The sequence below is a fragment of the Hevea brasiliensis genome, chromosome 11, assembly GCF_030052815.1.
Source record: "Hevea brasiliensis isolate MT/VB/25A 57/8 chromosome 11, ASM3005281v1, whole genome shotgun sequence".
NCBI lineage: Eukaryota > Viridiplantae > Streptophyta > Magnoliopsida > Malpighiales > Euphorbiaceae > Hevea > Hevea brasiliensis.
The window spans coordinates 19,824,238-19,842,661 of NC_079503.1; positions in this window are offsets into that span (position 1 = coordinate 19,824,238).

Consider the following 18,424-nt stretch of genomic DNA (forward strand, 5'->3'; position numbering starts at 1 on the left):
TTTTAAATTGAATATGAGATATTCAATTTAATTTAAGTATGTATGTTTTATTTAATTGTTAAATAGTGATATGCATGATGGATGATCATGGACTATAAAAGACCAATGTGATTGGATTTATTTCTTTTATGTTTCTTTGGGATTGTAAATTAATTAATTTATTTTAATTTATTTTGGGCATGTATTATTAAGTTTGTAAAAATTTTTGGGTTGTAATTTCATTTATTTAAGTTCTTGTAAATTCGCCTTGGTATGCCAAGGATTACTATGTAATATTGGATTGCAAGAAGTTCAAGGAGGTCAAGAGCATTGGTGGGACCAGTGAGAGGAATTCAAGATCAAGTGTTGATTATGTACTCCTTCAGCAACTCTTGTAAAATGAATGAATGAAATGCACCTAGGAATGCCCTGATTCAATTCTTGGTGGCTCAGAATTGAATCCCTTAGAAAGTCCATGATCATACCATATTTACTGCTTATCCATGAATGCATGAGATGTATGGGAATGTATGCAATTATATGATATATGCATGCTAAATGGATAATGTGCAAAGTGAGACCTTAATAGTAAATAGAATGACCATAAAATCTTCCAAACAAATGATTAAGTTGGAAATGCTATAATTAAAGTAATTATAACATAGGCCCTCCATTGGGGCAATTATTTTAAGAAATTTTAAATAGTTGCATAAGATGCAATTTATTTAAGAGATTTTCTTAAGAATAATTGTTAAGCATGAGATGTTGTAAATATGTAAATGGTTTAGTGGCCAATATTGGATGTACCTGAGGACATTAAAATTATTTGCATAATTACTGGTTCAATGGGATCAACTTAACTAATGCAAGATAAGTCAATAATGGATGTACCTGAGATTTTGAGCATTATGGGCTAGGTAAAGGATTGAACCTCACATGAGATGTGATGGGCAAAGAGTTGCTCACTTATAGTTTATTGTAATTCCAATAATGGATGTACATGAAGATGATCAATAGACTTAAAAGAATTCAATCACCCACTAGAAATCCATCCAACTAGGATTTACATTTTCTACTTTGGAAGTGTAGGATTCGCTAAGTTAGTGGGAGGACCAATTTGATTAAAAGACCATAATCATTTTGGTTAATTACATGATACATTTACTAATTAATCTGGTTATTTCTGCAATTAATTTTCTGATAATAATGAGCACAGAACAACCACCAACATCCAATATCCTTGCAAGCATACTTGATCACAATAGGTTGACAGGACCTAATCTGTCTGATTGGCTAAGAAATTTGAAACTTGTCCTGAACCTTGAACATATAGGATATGTTCTAGATTCAAATGTTCTTGGTCCCTTACCTCCAGAGGCCACACAAGAGGAACATGATACTTTGGACAAGTGGAAGGAGCATGATATGAGAGCTAAGTGTTACATGCTTGCTTCCATGAGTAATGAGTTACAAAAGCAACATGAGAACATGCAGAGTGCGAGTGAGATCCTCCTTCACCTACAAGAGTTGTATGGTGAGCACAGCAGGAATGCTAGGTATGAGATATCTAGACAGCTATTCCGTATGAGGATGTCTGAGGGATAGAATGTTGGGGATCATGTCCACAAGATGATTCGGCTGATTGAGCAGTTGGAACATCTTGACTTCAACATGGATTTCCAACTACAGACGGATTTGATCCTTCAGTCCCTTCCTGAGTCTTTTGGGAATTTTGTGACAAATTTCCATATGACTAAACAGGAATGCACCTTAGCTGGTTTACTCAACATGCTGGTTATTGCCTAAAAGAATATGCCAGGCAATAAAGGGAAAGAGGTAGCTTTGGTTGCATCTTCTTCTGCTGGAAAGTCCAACAAGAAGAAGGGTAATAAGAAAAAGAAAACTCAGATTCCTGGTCCTTCCAAGAAAATAGCTAAACAGAAAGGGAATACCAAAGCTGACAAAGCAAAGGAAAGTGTTTCCACTGCCAACAGGAAAGTGTTTCCATTGCCAGTAAGAAAGTGTTTCCACTGGCCAGAGTATAGCAATCTAAATGAATGCAATGCCGTGGTGAAAACCAACTCAAGTTCAAAATATATTTGACACTTAAGGTTATGTCATGTTGCAGAAGATAGGATTACAAAATTGGAGAAAATGGGAATTCTATCCTTATTGGAGTCTGAGCCTACTCCAACTTGTGAATCTTGCCTTCAGGGCAAAACGATTAGATCACCCTTTGTTGGACAGGGGCTAAGAGCTGAAAATATTTTGGAGCTAATACATAGTGATGTATGTGGTCCATTTAAAGAAATGGCTAGAGGGGGTTTTCATTATTTTATTACCTTTACTGATGATAAATCAAGGTTTGGGTATTTGATGAAATACAAACATGAATCTTTTGAAAAGTTCAAAGAATTTAAATCTGAAGTAGAAAATCAAACAGGAAAGAGTATTAAAGCTCTTCGATCAGATCGTGGAGGTGAATATTTGAGTACTGAATTTGATGAATACTTGAGAGAGCATGGCATTGTTTCTCGGTGACTCCTCCGGGAACACCACAACCGAATGGTGTATCGAAAGGAGAAATCGTACCCTATTGGATATGGTGCGTAGTATGATGAGCTATCTTGATATGCCAATCTCCTTTTGGGGATTTGCATTAGAATCGACTTTGTATATTCTGAATAGGATTCCATCAAAATCGGTTTCTTCCACACCTTATGAGATATGGCATGGAAGAAAACCAAGTCTTAAGCATGTTAAGATTTGGGGTTGTCGACTTATATCAAAAAGTCAACAACGATAAATTGGAGACCGGATCGAGAAAAGGTCGATTTGTTGGATATCCAAAAGATAGTTTTGGATATTATTTTTATTTGCCTACATTCACAAAAGGTTGTGATAAGTAGAGATGCCACATTTCTTGAACAACAGTTTGTTCAAGAAGGAGGCAAAGGAAGGCAAATAGAGTTAGAATTGGAGAATTCGACCAACCAATGGTCGGATGGATATAGATCCATCTAGTCAACCAATACCCGTTGATGAAACATCTACAACTGTTCCTCGTAGAACAACCAGGTATCTCACCCACAGTGAGATATGGATTTCTTCATGAAGACGAACCAGAGTAGTCTACTCATGAAGAAGAAGATCATGGAGATGATCCACTTACCTATAAAGACGCAATATGAGATATCGAATCTTCAATATGGAGTGATCCTATGAAATCAGATTGATACAATGTATAAGAATCAAGTTTGGGATCTTGTTGACCCACTGAAGGTATTATACCTATAGGGAACAAATGGGTTTTCAAGAAGAAAATTGGTTACGATGGAAAGGTAGAGACCTATAAGGCAAGGCTAGTAGCGAAAGGGTTTCGCCAAAGGCAAGGAATCGACTATGAGGAGACTTTCTCGCCTGTTGCCATGCTTAAATCAATTAGGATTTTATTAGCAATAGCTGCGTACTATGATTATGAGATTTGGCAGATGGATGTCAAAATAGCTTTTCTCAATGGATACATTGAAGAAAACATTTTCATGGAACAACCTAAGGGATTTGAATCCCAAGATGGTTCCAAGGTATGCAAGCTAAAGCGATCCATTTATGGGTTGAAACAAGCTTCGAGGAGTTGGAACATTCGTTTTGATGAAGCCATTAAATCCTTTGGTTTTATCAAAAATGAGGATGAGCCATGTGTATATAAGAAGGTTAGTGACAGTGCTATCACTTTCCTTGTCTTATATGTGGATGACATACTGTTGATGGGTAATGACACAGGTATGTTGACGACTATAAAGGTATGGTTGTCAAATATATTCTCCATGAAAGACTTAGGGGAGGCAACCTATATTCTTGGGATTCGCATCTATAGAGATAGAGCGAAAAGAATAATTGGTTTATCCCAAAGTCTATACTTGGAAAAGGTGTTAAAGAGGTTTAACATGCTTGATTCCAAGAGAGGATTGTTACCAGTGAGACATGGTATCCATCTTTCTAAAGAGATGTCTCCAAAGACACCTGAAGAAAGAGATAAGATGGCTAGGATTCCATATGCTTGGAAGTTTAATGTATGCAATATTGTGTACTAGGCTGGATATCACATATGCTGTTAGTTTGACTAGCAGGTATCAATCCAATTCAGGTTTGGAACACTGGATAGATGTCAAGAATATTCTTAATTACTTGAGAAGAACTAAGGATTTATTCTTGATTTATGGAGGTGGAGACTTGCAATTGGATGGTTATACTGATTCTGATTTTCAATCAGATATCGATGATAGAAAGTTTACCTCTGGATATGTGTTCATTTGTAATGGAGGTGCAGTCAGTTGGAAGAGTTCCAAACAGAGCACGACTGCAAATTCCACTACAGAGGCTGAGTATATTGCTGCATCAGATAGTGCAAAGGAAGCTGTTTGGATAAAGAAGTTCGTGACAGAACTTACAGTAGTTCCTTCCATTGAGTCAGCAGTTCCACTACACTGTGACAACAATGGAGCAGTCATGCAGGCTAAGGAACTAAGGTCTCATCCGAAATCCAAACACATAGAAAGGCACTACCACATTATCAGACATATAGTTGGGCAAAGGCGATATAGCCATGCAGAAAAATAACATCAGCTGAAAAAATTCAGCTGATCCATGCACTAAGCCTTTGTCACAAGCTCAGTTAGACTGACATCTTGAGAAGATGGGTCTAAGGTATTGTAATGAATGGCTCTAGTGCTAGTAGGAGATTGTTAGTAGTATGCCTTAGAGCATATCATTTAGTATGTATCTTGTATATATTTTTATTAATAAAAGGCATTTCCACTTTTCCGTTTACATAATATATTTATGTGTAATAGAAAAGGTCCATTGATATTTTGTTAGAAATATTATTCTTAAGTTGTTAAGAATATGAGTGACAATATTTCTAGCACAAAGTATCATAAATAGGTTCACAATCGAGGATACTTCATAATAAGGACATGACTTATCCAGAAAGATTGTATTCATGTTTGTTCCCAAGTTATTTATATGAGATATAAATAAGATGGAATGGTGAGTCTCATGCCATATGACAAACATGATAGGCACTTATAAATGATAAGTAGGCCGAACCAGTGACACTTATGACAAGCACATGGAGTTTACTCTTATCAATGTTTTGTCATAAATCATATCAGTGCATATAATCTTTAGACCTGAGATAGCACAGTTATCTTGTATATAGGTAGTTTGAGTTTGATACTGCTTTCATACTTGTACTGTGTATGGGTATATGGGCATGTGTTGGCTCCTACTAGTTATACATGGAGGTAGGTGTTGATCAAGATGGAATCTGTTCCTCTAAGTAAATAGAGATAAAATCCTATGTTCATTTAATTGTTCTTGATGTTTCAAGTTCCTGGCCAGGACAGATAGATTTATTCGTAAAAGAGTTTCTGATGAGAAAATCTTTTAATCAAGAACTGGAATTAAAAGAGAACATAATATTCATAGCAAATGGAGTTTGACATAAACCATGACTCCAGCTTGAGTTGGGATTTTGTAACAGAGAGATTCTAGTGCATGGTAACATATGATTATAGGTTCATTTAAGGTAAACCTTATTACTAATTGGGTGGCTATGGCATGCTATGCTAGGTGTTAACCATGGTCTATGAGGTTCATAAAATGATTTAGAGAAATCATTTATGGTAAGAAAGAGTTCTGATGATATTAAGAGTTGATATCATGTCTGATTGCCAATTAGTGATGAGCCTAGTAAGTCACACACATACACAAGTTATCACCTATTTAAATATGATTTAATTAATTAATTAAAGAGTTTAATTGATTAATTAAATAGGTTTGGTTTGCAATTAAATTGCAAAGTCCCTAGCATGACTTGAAACCAAATCTAGATTATTGGATGTGTAGTATAAATTAAATTTATATTTAAAGTGTTTAAATATGAATTTAATTAATGAGAAATTAATTAATAGAGATTAATTAATTAATTTATATTTAATATAAATTAATTAGAAGAAGAAAAATAATTATTTTGGGTTGAGAACTCAAAATTAAGACACAGGGGCATTTTGGTCATTTTGCAGTGTGACACGTGGCACCATGAGATGGTGACACATGGCATAACACATAAGCTTGCCAAATGTTTTTTAATCATGTAAGATGATTAAAATCAAGATTAAATATAGGTTTGACACTTGGCACAATGTGATTGGGTCACTTAAACCTAGAGCTAATCAAAGGGTGACATGTAGCAAGGGTTTAATGTGTTAACCTAGCTATTTAAGTGTTGTTATGAGAAAATAAAATACAACCAGCAGCCACACTCCTTTGTCACGCCATTTTGCAGCCCTCCCTCTATTCTTCTTCATCTCTCATCAATTCAAAGAGATTAGCCATCAATCTCTTGAATTAAGAACACTAGAAATTGTTTCTAGTGTCTTGTTTACATCTTTAATCTCTTAAAAGGCAGAACTTGATTTTCTAATTAATAGAAAAAGCTTTAGAAGCTATTCAAGGGCTGCCATAGGTGTTCTTGGTGTGGACAAGCTAGAGGGACAACATCTGGTGTCCTGAAGATGAATCTCAAAGGCGCAGACACGCTGCAGCGCATCAAGAGGTTAGTGTAATCGTTCTTCATTTAATCTAGGGTTCTAAAATTAATCTGATTAATTTTAAAATCTTAAATGGCAAATACAGATCCAAAAACATATTAAAAGAGTTTTAATATGTTGTTTATCATTGAAATCAAATAGATAAAAATAAATCTTGCATTATGCATGTGACCCTAGGTGAAAATTTTTGAATTTAATGGTATAAACTTGTGTTTTTCACGCTTCCGTTCCTTCAGGAAACTCCCCGCATAGTGACTCAGGCGGGAGAACTCCCTCTCATACTCTGCCACCGATCGGTTTCCTTGTTTCAGACTCAAAAATTCTTGCAGTTTCTGGTCAACATATGCATCTGGGATGTATTTCTGTCTGAATTCTCTGATGAAGTCATCCCAGGTCAACACTGGTGGTTCAGCCAAGCTGTGGGGGATGGTCTTCCACCAATCATACGCATCCCCTTGCAGTAGCGACACAGAGTACTCAAACTTCAGTTCATCTTGGCAATGTAGCTTCTTAAATACTCTGTCCATTCTTTCAAGCCATTGCTCTGCCTCTAAAGGGTCCACTGTACCCTTAAATTCTGCAGCCCCATACTTCAGTAATTTATCATATTGTCTGGCTGGAGGCAGTGGTTGTGCCACAGGTGGTTGGGGTGGAGCTTGAGCAGGCATACCCCCAGCCATTTGTTGAAACATCGCAGCCATCTGTCATGCGAATCGTGCAGGAATGCGGCATTTGAAATTTGGTGCTGTGACCCACTAACATTCGGTAAAGCCGGGCTTCCTTGTTCCTCAACTTCAACATTTGCTCAAGTGGCGATCCTTCTTCCATAACGATGCAGGTAGGGTATCTCCTGAACAAGTAACACATGGAGATTTCCCTCCATTAGTTCATATTCACGATGTAATGCACTGAATGTAACAATTATGGACATTGAGCAGTTATACTTAACAAAGAAAAGACACAAATTCATAAGTTAAAACATACTTCAAAAACTTGCTCTGATACCACTAAAACATGTCACACCTTACCCCTCTGTAAGGCATAACATGATCCCGTAGAATACCTAATGAACTACCGAACTTCACCTACCGATAACTCATTAAGTACCCTACAAGGGATTTTAAAACAATTTTCCTATTTTTGATGAGTGGTGAGCATTTCTAATAAGTATTTTAAACATGTAATTAAGTTGAAAGCTAGTTGGAAATTTTAGCCCATTTTATTTTTCCGCAAATTTTATAAAAATTTTAACAGAGTTCTCTCTGTATTTTGAGAAAACAGTTCTTCAAATACCTGTAAAAAAACACTTCTAAAAATTTTCTCAACAACTGCTTCAATTTCAAACTCAATCTCAAACAATTTCTCAACACATTTATCAACTTTCAATTTCGAATCCAGTATCCAATGATCATCAAAATACTAACAATCCATTTCATTCAAATTAAATAAAATAGTACAAAACAATTTAAATAGATCATTACAAAATTTACATTAAGAGAATTTCAAACAACAATATATATTACAACTTTATACAAATTTTATACAACTGCTCAAGACCCATTTTTACATGTCCATACATTTATGTGCAATACATCAAAAGAAATATTTACAATTAGGGTATAAATTATACCCGAAGACTTTAGGCTGAATGATCCTCAATCTTTAGCAGCTCAATCTGCTGCTCCTCTAGTCTCTGTATCTGCGACAGCAATAAAAGCTATCGCTGAGTACTAGGACTCAGTAGTGCACAACATACTAAAATAATCTTTATGCAAAAATAAAATCATATTTATTCAAAAATTTGACTAAACATTAGCATTAAACACAAAACATGAATTATGAGATTTTAATGCAAACCACGTTCATTTCGAAGTATCAAAACACATTTCATAAAACCCACAGTTAATTCATGCCATTCGAAACAAATAGAATCTCAATAGCCAGAGGCTAAAGAGAAATCACATCACAAGGCTAGCTAGCTCAAATATATGGATATCCATTCACATCCTCTTCTACTAGCACACCTCAACACTTCTCCAGAGAAGGAATCAAAATTCGAAACTAATTACCCCCACTAGTCGTGCCAGTGAGGTGTTCAAATATATGGTCATGACACTGTGATTTCAAAACTTATCTTAACAATTTGTTAAACATTGTCATTTCAAATATACACAATAACTTTCGCAGTTTAAATCAAAACATCATAAATAAACTTTCAACAATTCTAAAGCACAAGTAAAATACATATTTCGTTCACTTTATCAATGAATTTTAAAGCATGGAGATGTTGTGCACAAACCTCAAGCGAGTCGTCCCTTAGGCTCGACTCGGTTCCTCGGGTTCCTTCCCGATATTCTTTTCAACTGAAACACACAATTTTACAATGTTTCAGTACTAGAACTTAACACAAATCCAAAATAAATTTAGCTTCACATTTACCTAATTCTAACGTGTTAAATTCGACGTTCTCGAAATTTTTGTGTTTCGGGTTACTATTCACTACACTATTCAAGTCAAATAGTTGACTTTCTAAGGCTTAATAGGTATGGGAACTCCAACTTCACCCACATACCGCATTTTGGTCATTAAATTTGTTGGTTTTGGTCATTTTCTCAAAGCTTAAATCCTTTTGGCCAAATTGTCAAATTTTCAGTTTTGGTGCTCCAAGTTGCACTGTTCCATTGACCCTTTTACTGTTGGAATTTGGCAAAACTTCCTTCATAGAAAATGTTCCTTATTGTCTTAAGTGTATTCTCATTTTTGGATCACCCCAATTGGAGTTTTGTAGCTCAAGTTATAGCCAAAATACAATTACTGTTCATGTGCACTGTTCTGCTGCAATTTAGGTTCTGGCAGATTTTTTATCCAAATTCATTCAATAATTTGATCAAGTTAAGTCCATAATTTGGTCTGATTTCCTTCATACGAAATGTTCTACTATATCTTAGGTTTCCATCGGTTTAAGAATTGCCTAAATCGGAGCTTTCTAGAGAGAGTTATAGCCATTGGAACTTTACTGTTCAAATAGAAATCTGCAGTTTTGCAGGTTCAGTAACTCAACTTTGCTCAATCATTTGATTAGGTTAATGGCATAATTTGGGTTGGTGTTATTCATGAAAGTTTTAGATCTATATCTTATCTAATTACTGGTAAAATTTCAGGTCATTTTGACCTTTCTAGCTCGAGTTATGACCAAATGAACAGTTACTGTTCATTTGGTCAGTTTGTGCAGTGACAGACTACTCTTACTCAACTTTGGTCAATTTGTTCACTAGGTTTTGGTCAGTTTTTGGGCATGGTTCCTAAACGAAAATTGTGCTATTTTATGTCTATTTTCATCCCCAATTGGTGGCATATCAATTGGACTTGTAAAATTTCCGTTTTGGTCCTTCAAAGTTGGTTTGGTCATGCTGCTTAACCTACGAATTTGACTTCCATTCTAACAATTCCCACACATCTCCTTTGGTCATTATTGACCATTTTTCAGTTCACAATTGGTCAAAGATATCATTTATGCATTTCTCCAAAATTTGGTTCACAAACCCTAACATTCAAACCCTGACTCATTCATCTCATGCATTTAACTACATTTAATGGTTTTAATGCTAATCATTCAACTAAGTAAGGTTTCTAAACTCATTCAAAACCCTCAAGCCATACAAAACCATACTCCCTCCAAGCTGGACGAAATTTCAATAATAGTCCTTCCCCCATATTTTCATTTCATTTAATTAATTCTAAGCTCATTTCAACCATCACATATGCATTTAATATGGAAAAATGACAAGTTAATAAACTAACCTCAACTTAAACACCAATTCTTCAATTCCTCTCCTCCTTTCTTCTTTCTTTCTTGTTCTTAAGTTGAGATTGCAAGGTCTAGTGAGGTTTTTAGGGGAGTTATGTAAATTGGGTGGAGGAATTTAAGCTTAGATGTAAGCTTAGATAAAAAATTTTCATGGGAGTTATGGAGGAAGATGGGGCAGCAAGATGGAAGGAAGAAGAAGTGATTTTTACTTTTTTTTTCTTTTATTTTCTTTATTTATTTTAGTTATGGAAGACCACAAAATTTCCAATTAATTAATTAAATTAATTAGTTTAGTTATGGCATCATGCATGAGGTCATGCATGATGTCATCACCTTTTTACTTTTTGATTTTTTCCTTTTTTTCTATTTTTCTATTAGTTCTTTAATTTAATTCTCGATTCCGAAATTTTCTTTTCTCCGATTTTATTTGACAGTTAGGTCAGGAGTCAGCTCTCGGGGTCAATTGACCAAATTGCCCCTCGCCAATTCATCTCGGTTTGTAATTAATTCCATATTTCTTTTGGCTCCCTGACCTAATTATTTGACTGGCTTAACAGTTCTTTTTCGTGATTTTCTCTTTTCCACTGTGTTCATAAGGGTCCTAAGGACCGCAGCGTCACTTTTTACGGTTCGAAATTTGAGTTTAAAATGACTTCGCAGTCGTTCCCAAGAAGGTCACCCATCGCTGTGACTCTCGGCTCGTTTAACTTCTTCTGTTCTGTTTTTTTTTTTATTTATACTCAACTAATTGAACATTACTAATTATTTGTGTTTATGGTTTATCTAGTTGTCTTAAGTGTGGTTCTAATCTCCTTAATTGTTCGGACCGACACCGGTCACCGGAACAGTGAAATATACCAGGCTATGCAAACGGGGTGTTACACAAAACATTATTTAAATACAAAACATATCCATACATGCATAAAGATTTAGATCCTATGGCTATAGCTTCAACAGTTGAGCCATTGCCAACCCGGAGTCTAATATCTCGTGACTGCAAACTGCTACTATTTGCTAGTTCCTACATATCATAAGTAATGTGAGAACTAGCACCAGTATCTAAAACCCAAGCTATAAATGAACTATGAATATCATCAGAATCTAAATAACAAGACACAAACATATCTTATGAAGGTTTATCCTTCTTATCCTTTAGAGAAGCAAGATACTCTGGGTAGTTCCTTTTCCAGTGCCCATCCTTCTAGCAGTGGAAACACTTTCCCTTCCCTTTGTCAACTTCGGTCTTGCCTTTCTGTTTGGCTATCTTCTTGGAAGGTCCAAGAATTTGAGGTTTCTTATTCTTATTGCCCTTCTTCTTTTTGAACTTTCCAGCAGAAAAAGAAGATACAATCAAAGCCACCTCTTTTCTTTTATTGCCTGGCATATTCTTTTGGGCAATAACCAACATGTTAAGCAACCCAGCCAAAGTACACTCTTGCTTTGTCATATGAAAATTTGTCACAAATTTCCCAAATGACTTAGGCAGGGACTGAAGGATCAGATCCGTCTACAGTTGGAAATCCATGAGAAAATCAAGATGTTCCAGCTGCTTAATAAGCCGAATCATCTTGTGGACATGATCTCCTACATTCTATCCCTCAGACATCCTCATGCGGAATAGCTGTCTAGATATCTCATACCTAGCATTCCTGCTGCGGTCACCATACAACTCTTGCAGGTGAAGGAGGATTTCACTTGCATTTTGTATATTTTCATGCTGCTTCTGTAACTCATTACTCATAGAAGCAAGCATATAATATTTGGCTCTCATATTATGCTCTTTCCACTTGTCCAAAGTATCTAGTTCCTCTTGAGTAGCCTCTAGAGGTAAGGGACCAGGAACCTTTGAGTCTAAAATATATCTAATACATTCTAGGTTAAGGACAAGTTTTAAATTTCTGAGCCAATAACAAAGATTAGATCCCGTCAACTTATTGTGATCAATTATGCTCGTAAGGATATTGGATGGTGATGGTTGTTATGTGTTCATTATTATCAGAAAAATTATTGGTGGTGGTTGTTGTGTGCTCATTATTATCAGAAAAATTAACTATAGAAAATAACTACATTAATTAGTAAACAAATCAAGTAATTAACTAAAATAATTATGGTCTTTTAACCAAATTGGTCCTCCCACTAATTTGGCGAATCCTACACTTTCAAAGTAGGAAATGTAAATCCTAGTTGGATGGATTTCTAGTGGGTGATTGAATTCTAATAGTCTTATTGATCATCCTCAGGTACATCCATTATTGGAATTACAATAAACTATAAGTGAGCAACTCCTTGCCCATCACATCTCATGTGAGGTTCAATCATTTATCTAGCCCCTAATGCTCAAAATCTCAAGCACATCCATTATTGATTTATCTTGCATTGGTTAAGTTGATCCCATTAAGCCAGTAAACATGCAAATAATTTTAATGTCCTCAGGCACATCCATTATTGGCCACCAACTATTTACATATTTACAACGCCTTATGCTTAACAATTATTCTTAAGAAAATCTCTTAAATAAATGCATCACATGCAAGTATTTAAAATTTCTTAAAATAATTGCCTCAATAGAGGGCCATGATATAATTACTTTAATTATACCATTTCCAACTTAATCATTTATTTGGAAGATTTTGTGGTCGACTTAATTACTATTATGATCTCACTTTGCACATTATCCAATTGGCATGCATATATCATATACTTGCATACATTCACATACATGTCATGTATACATGGATAAACAAATAATATGGTATGATCATAGATTTTCTAAGGGATTCAATTTGAGCCACCAAGAATTGAATCAAGACATTCCTAGGTATATTTCATTCATTCATTTTACAAAAGTTGCTGAAGGAGTACATAATCAACCCTTGATCTTGATTTCCTCCCACTGGTCCCATCAATGCTCTTGACCTCCTTGCAATCCAATTACATTATAATCCTTGGCATACCAAGGCGAATTTACAAGAATATGGACTTTAAAGTCCTCAAATAAATGAAATTACAACCCAAATTATTACGACATTTATAATACATGTCATTAAAATAAAATTAATTATTTTACATTCCAAAAAAAAAAAAAGAAATAAATCCAATCACATTAGTCTTTTATTGTTTATGATCATCCATCATGCATATTAAAATTTAACAATTAAATAAAATATACACACTAAAAATTAAATTGAATATCACATATTCAACCAAAACTTAAATTTGAATCTCATTCAAATAATTTTAAATTTAGAAACCTTTTCCAAATTTAATACCTTGAAAATAATTTTCAAAAAATTAATTATGTGATTAAAATTCAAAATTTAACAATTTGATTAGGAATGGACTTAATTATGAGCCTTAAGATATACAACAATTGCATAAACAAGCCCAAAACCCAAGCCCAAAACCAAAACGCACCCTTAAGGTGTGCATTTCAACCATGCCGCCCCCTTTGAGCACCCAACCAGCTTTGAATCAATCCAAATTTGATCTAATCACACAATCAAACCTCATGTACAGTCTTAATGGCAAATATAGTGGCTCTGATACCAATTGAAGGAGTGGAAGCGTGATTGTTGGGCATTAGAACATTGAATTTCAAAAATTTTTTCTAAGGTTACATGCACCATACCAAGTTTCTTATGAACCTAATCAATTTTCAATACCCAATTGCATACCAAAACAAATTTTAGCATGCATTAAAATTTCATTTGCCATTAAAGATTATGAATTAACATTTAATTTAATTAAATCCTAACTAAAAGATGGATTTTTAGGTACTAACCTCTTGATGCACAATTGATGCAATCTTAGGATGTTCTTAGGACCCCAAATATTATCCCTCTAGTTTGTCCACCACAAACACACACCAAAGTAGCAATGACAGCCCCTAGATTAGCTTCTTAAGCCTTGTCGACCAATTATGAGATAGGGTTTATGCTTTGTGAAGGTTGTATGAATGTATTTGGTGTTTGAAACACTTTCTAATAATTTAATTCAAGAGGAAATCTTAGTTTTTCTCTTGAATCAATTGAGAAATTGAAGAGGAGAGGAAGAGAGCATATTGCCATCCAACATAAGAGAGAAAAGAGAGGTGGGCTGATTTTTCTTTATAACTTTTCTTTATATACTTAGGTCAAATCCTAACTCCTTTGCCACATGTCATCATAAGATCCCATCTTGTTATTATTTGATTTAATCCTATGAAGCCAAGTGTCAAGCTCCATTTAAATCATGATATGCGGTCTTCTATCATAGGAAGACAAGTGGCAAGATCATATGGTGGCATGTGTCACCATGTAAAATGACTAATTTGCCCTTACTCTTTAATTTGAGTTCTCAACCCAAAATTATAATTTCTCCTCTTTAAATCAATTTATATCAAATATAAATTAATTAATTAATTAATCTCCATTAATTAATTTCTCATAATTAACTTCATATTTAATCAAATTAAATATAAATTTAATTTATATTATACATCCAATAACCTAGATTTGATTTCAAGTCATGCTAAGGACTTTGCAATCTTATTACAAACCAAACCTCTTTAATTAATTAATTAAACTCTTTAATTAATCAATTAAATCACATTTTAAATGGTGATTAGCTTGTGTAGATGTGTGACTTACTAGGCTCATTAATTATTGGCAAAGAGAAATGATATTAACTCTTAATATCATTAGAACTCTTTCTTATTGTAAATGATTTCTCTAAATCATTTCAGGCATCTCATAGACCATGGTTGATACCTAGCATAGTATGCCATGGCCACTCAATCAGAAATAAGGAATACCTTAAATGAACATTTAATCATTTGTTACCATGCACTAGAATCTCTCTATTACAAAATCCCAATTCGAGCTGGAGTCATGGTTAATGTCAAACCCCATTTGCTATGAACATTATATTCTCTTTTAATTCCAATTCTTGATTAATTAGATTTTCTTATCAGAAATTCTTTTCTGACTAAATCTGTTTATCCTGGTCAAGAACTTGAAACATCAAGAATAATTAAATAAACATAGGATTTTATTCCTATTTACTTAGGGTAACGGATTTCATCTTGATCAACACCTATCTCCATATATAACTAGTAGGAGCCAACACATGCCCATATACCCATACACAGTACAAGTATGAAAGCAGTATCAAACTCAAGTCACATATATACAAGATAACTGTGTTTTCTCAGGTCTAAAGATTATATGCACTAATATGATATATGACAATACATTGACAAGAGTAAACTCCATGTGCTTGTCATAAGCGTTACTGGTTCGGCCTACTTATCATGTATAAGTGCCTATCATGTTTGTTATGTAGCATGAGACTCACCATTCCATCTTATTTATATCTCATATAAATACCTTGAGAACAAACATGATTACAATCTTTCTGAATAAGTCATGTCCTTTGTGAAGTATCCTCGATTGTGAACTAATTTATGATACTTTGTGCTAGAAATACTGTCACTCATATTCTTAACAACTTAATAATAGAATTTCTAACAAAATATCAATTGACATATTCTATTACACATAAATATATTATGTAAACGGAAAAGTGAAATTGCTTTTTATTAATAAAATATGTACAAGATACATATAAAATGATATGCTCTAGGGCATACTACTAACATAGGATTATTGAAATTTCAATTAAATTAACATGATTGGTAATGAGTTTGATAAGTATGCTTAAGTTAGAACATCAATTTGTGAATGTTTAGGGCAAATTAGGGTTTAGGGCAAATTAGGGTTTTGTTGAATTAATGGTAAATTGATGTTCTAATGGTCAATTAGTAACCATTTGATGAAGTTTGACCTTAAATTGGAAGCAATTGTGGCATTGAAATTAAAAGTAGTATGCTGCCTGGTTGTTAGGATTCTGGACCCTTTGAGTCCAGTGTGTTTATGTAGTTATAACCTGAGCTATGTTGCTCTAATTGGTGTAAGGCCAATTGGAGATAAAATTTAAGATCTTAATCCACATTTTTTATGGAGGAACCCTGCCCATAAAACTAACTTAAGTTGACCTAAAATTTGCCTCAATCCGAGTAACCAACACACTGGCCCTGGAAAATGACTAAATAAACAGTGTTTGTTCAAATGGTCATAACTCAGTGTAGAAATGTCCAAACGACCTAATTTTTATGGCAATGGAAATCTTAGACAATTTATAACAACTTTCATGAAGAACACAAACTCAAATTATGACCATAACCAATTCAAATTGCTAGCCAAATTCAAGACACCAAAACTGCCAGAACCAAATCCTGCCCAAAAAATTTGGACAATGAACCAATTCGGCCAGTTATGGTAAAAAGACCATACCTTGAGCTACAAAACTCCAAATGGAGTGATTCAAAAAGGGAATTAAAGAAGACACATTAAGGAACAACTTTGATGAAGGAAGTTTAGCCAAAATCCCACTGTAAATTGGTCCACTGGAACAGTAAACATTAGCCGTGAAATCTGAAAATTCGTGTTAGTAAGTTTATTCTAGGTTCAAAAAAAGTTTTAAATTTCTGAGCCAATCCAAAAGATTAGATCCCATTAACCTATTCTGATCAAGTATGCTCGCAAGGATAGTGGATGGTGGTGGTTGACGTGTGCTCATTATTATCAGAAAAATTAACTGCAAAAAATAACAAGATTAATTAGTAAATATATTAAGTAATTAAACAAAATAATTATAGCCTTTTAATCAAATTGGTCCTCCCACTAATTTGGCGAATTCTACACTTCCAAAGTAGGAAACGGAAATCCTAGTTGGATGGATTTCTAGTGGGTGATTGAATTCTTATAGTCTTATTGATCATCCTCAGGCACATCCATTATTGGAATTCCAATAAACTATAAGTGAGCAACTCCTTGCCATCACATCTCATGTGAGGTTCAATCATTTATCTAGCCCCTAATGATCAAAATCTCAGGCACATCTATTATTGATTTATCTTGCATTAGTTAAGTTGATCCCATTGAGCCAGTAAACATGTAAATAATTTTAATATCCTCAGGCACATCCATTATTAGCCACCAACAATTTACATATTTACAACATCTTATGCTTAACAATTATTCTTAATAAAATCTCTTAAATAAATGCATCACATGCAAGTATTTAAAATTTCTTAAAACAATTGCCTCAATAAAGGGCCATGATATAATTACTTTAACTATACCATTTCCAACTTAATCATTTGTTTGGAAGATTTTGTGGTCAACTTAATTACTATTATGGTCTCACTTTGCACATTATCCAATTGGCATGCATATATCATATACTTGCATACATTCACATACATCTCATGCATACATGGATAAACAAATAATATGGTATGATCATGGACTTTCTAAGGGATTCAATTCTGAGCCACCAAGAATTGAATCAAGGTATTCCTAGGTATATTTCATTCATTCATTTTACAAAAGTTGCTGAAGGAGTACATAATCAACCCTTGATCTTGATTTCCTCCCATTAGTCCCACCAATGCTCTTGACCTCCTTGATCTTCTTACAATCCAATTGCATTGAAATCCTTGGCATACCAAGGCAAATTTACAAGAATATTGACTTTAAAGTCCTCAAATAAATGAAATTACAACCCAAATTATTACAACATTTATAATACATGCCATTAAAATAAAATTAATTATTTTACATCCCAAAGAAAAATAAAAAAAATAAATCCAATCATATTAATCTTTTATTGTCCATGATCATCCATCATGCATATTAAAATTTAACAATTAAATAAAACATACACACTAAAAATTAAATTGAATATCACATATTCAACCAAAAATTAAATTTGAATCTCATTCAAATAATTTTAAATTTAGAAACATTTTCCATATTTAATATCTTGAAAATAATTTTCAAAAAAATAATTGTGTGATTAAAATTCAAAATTAAATAATTTAATTAGGTATGGACTTAATTATGGGCCTTAAGATATACAACAATTGCATAAACAAGCCCAAAACCCAATCCCAAAATCAAAACGCACCATTGGGGTGTGC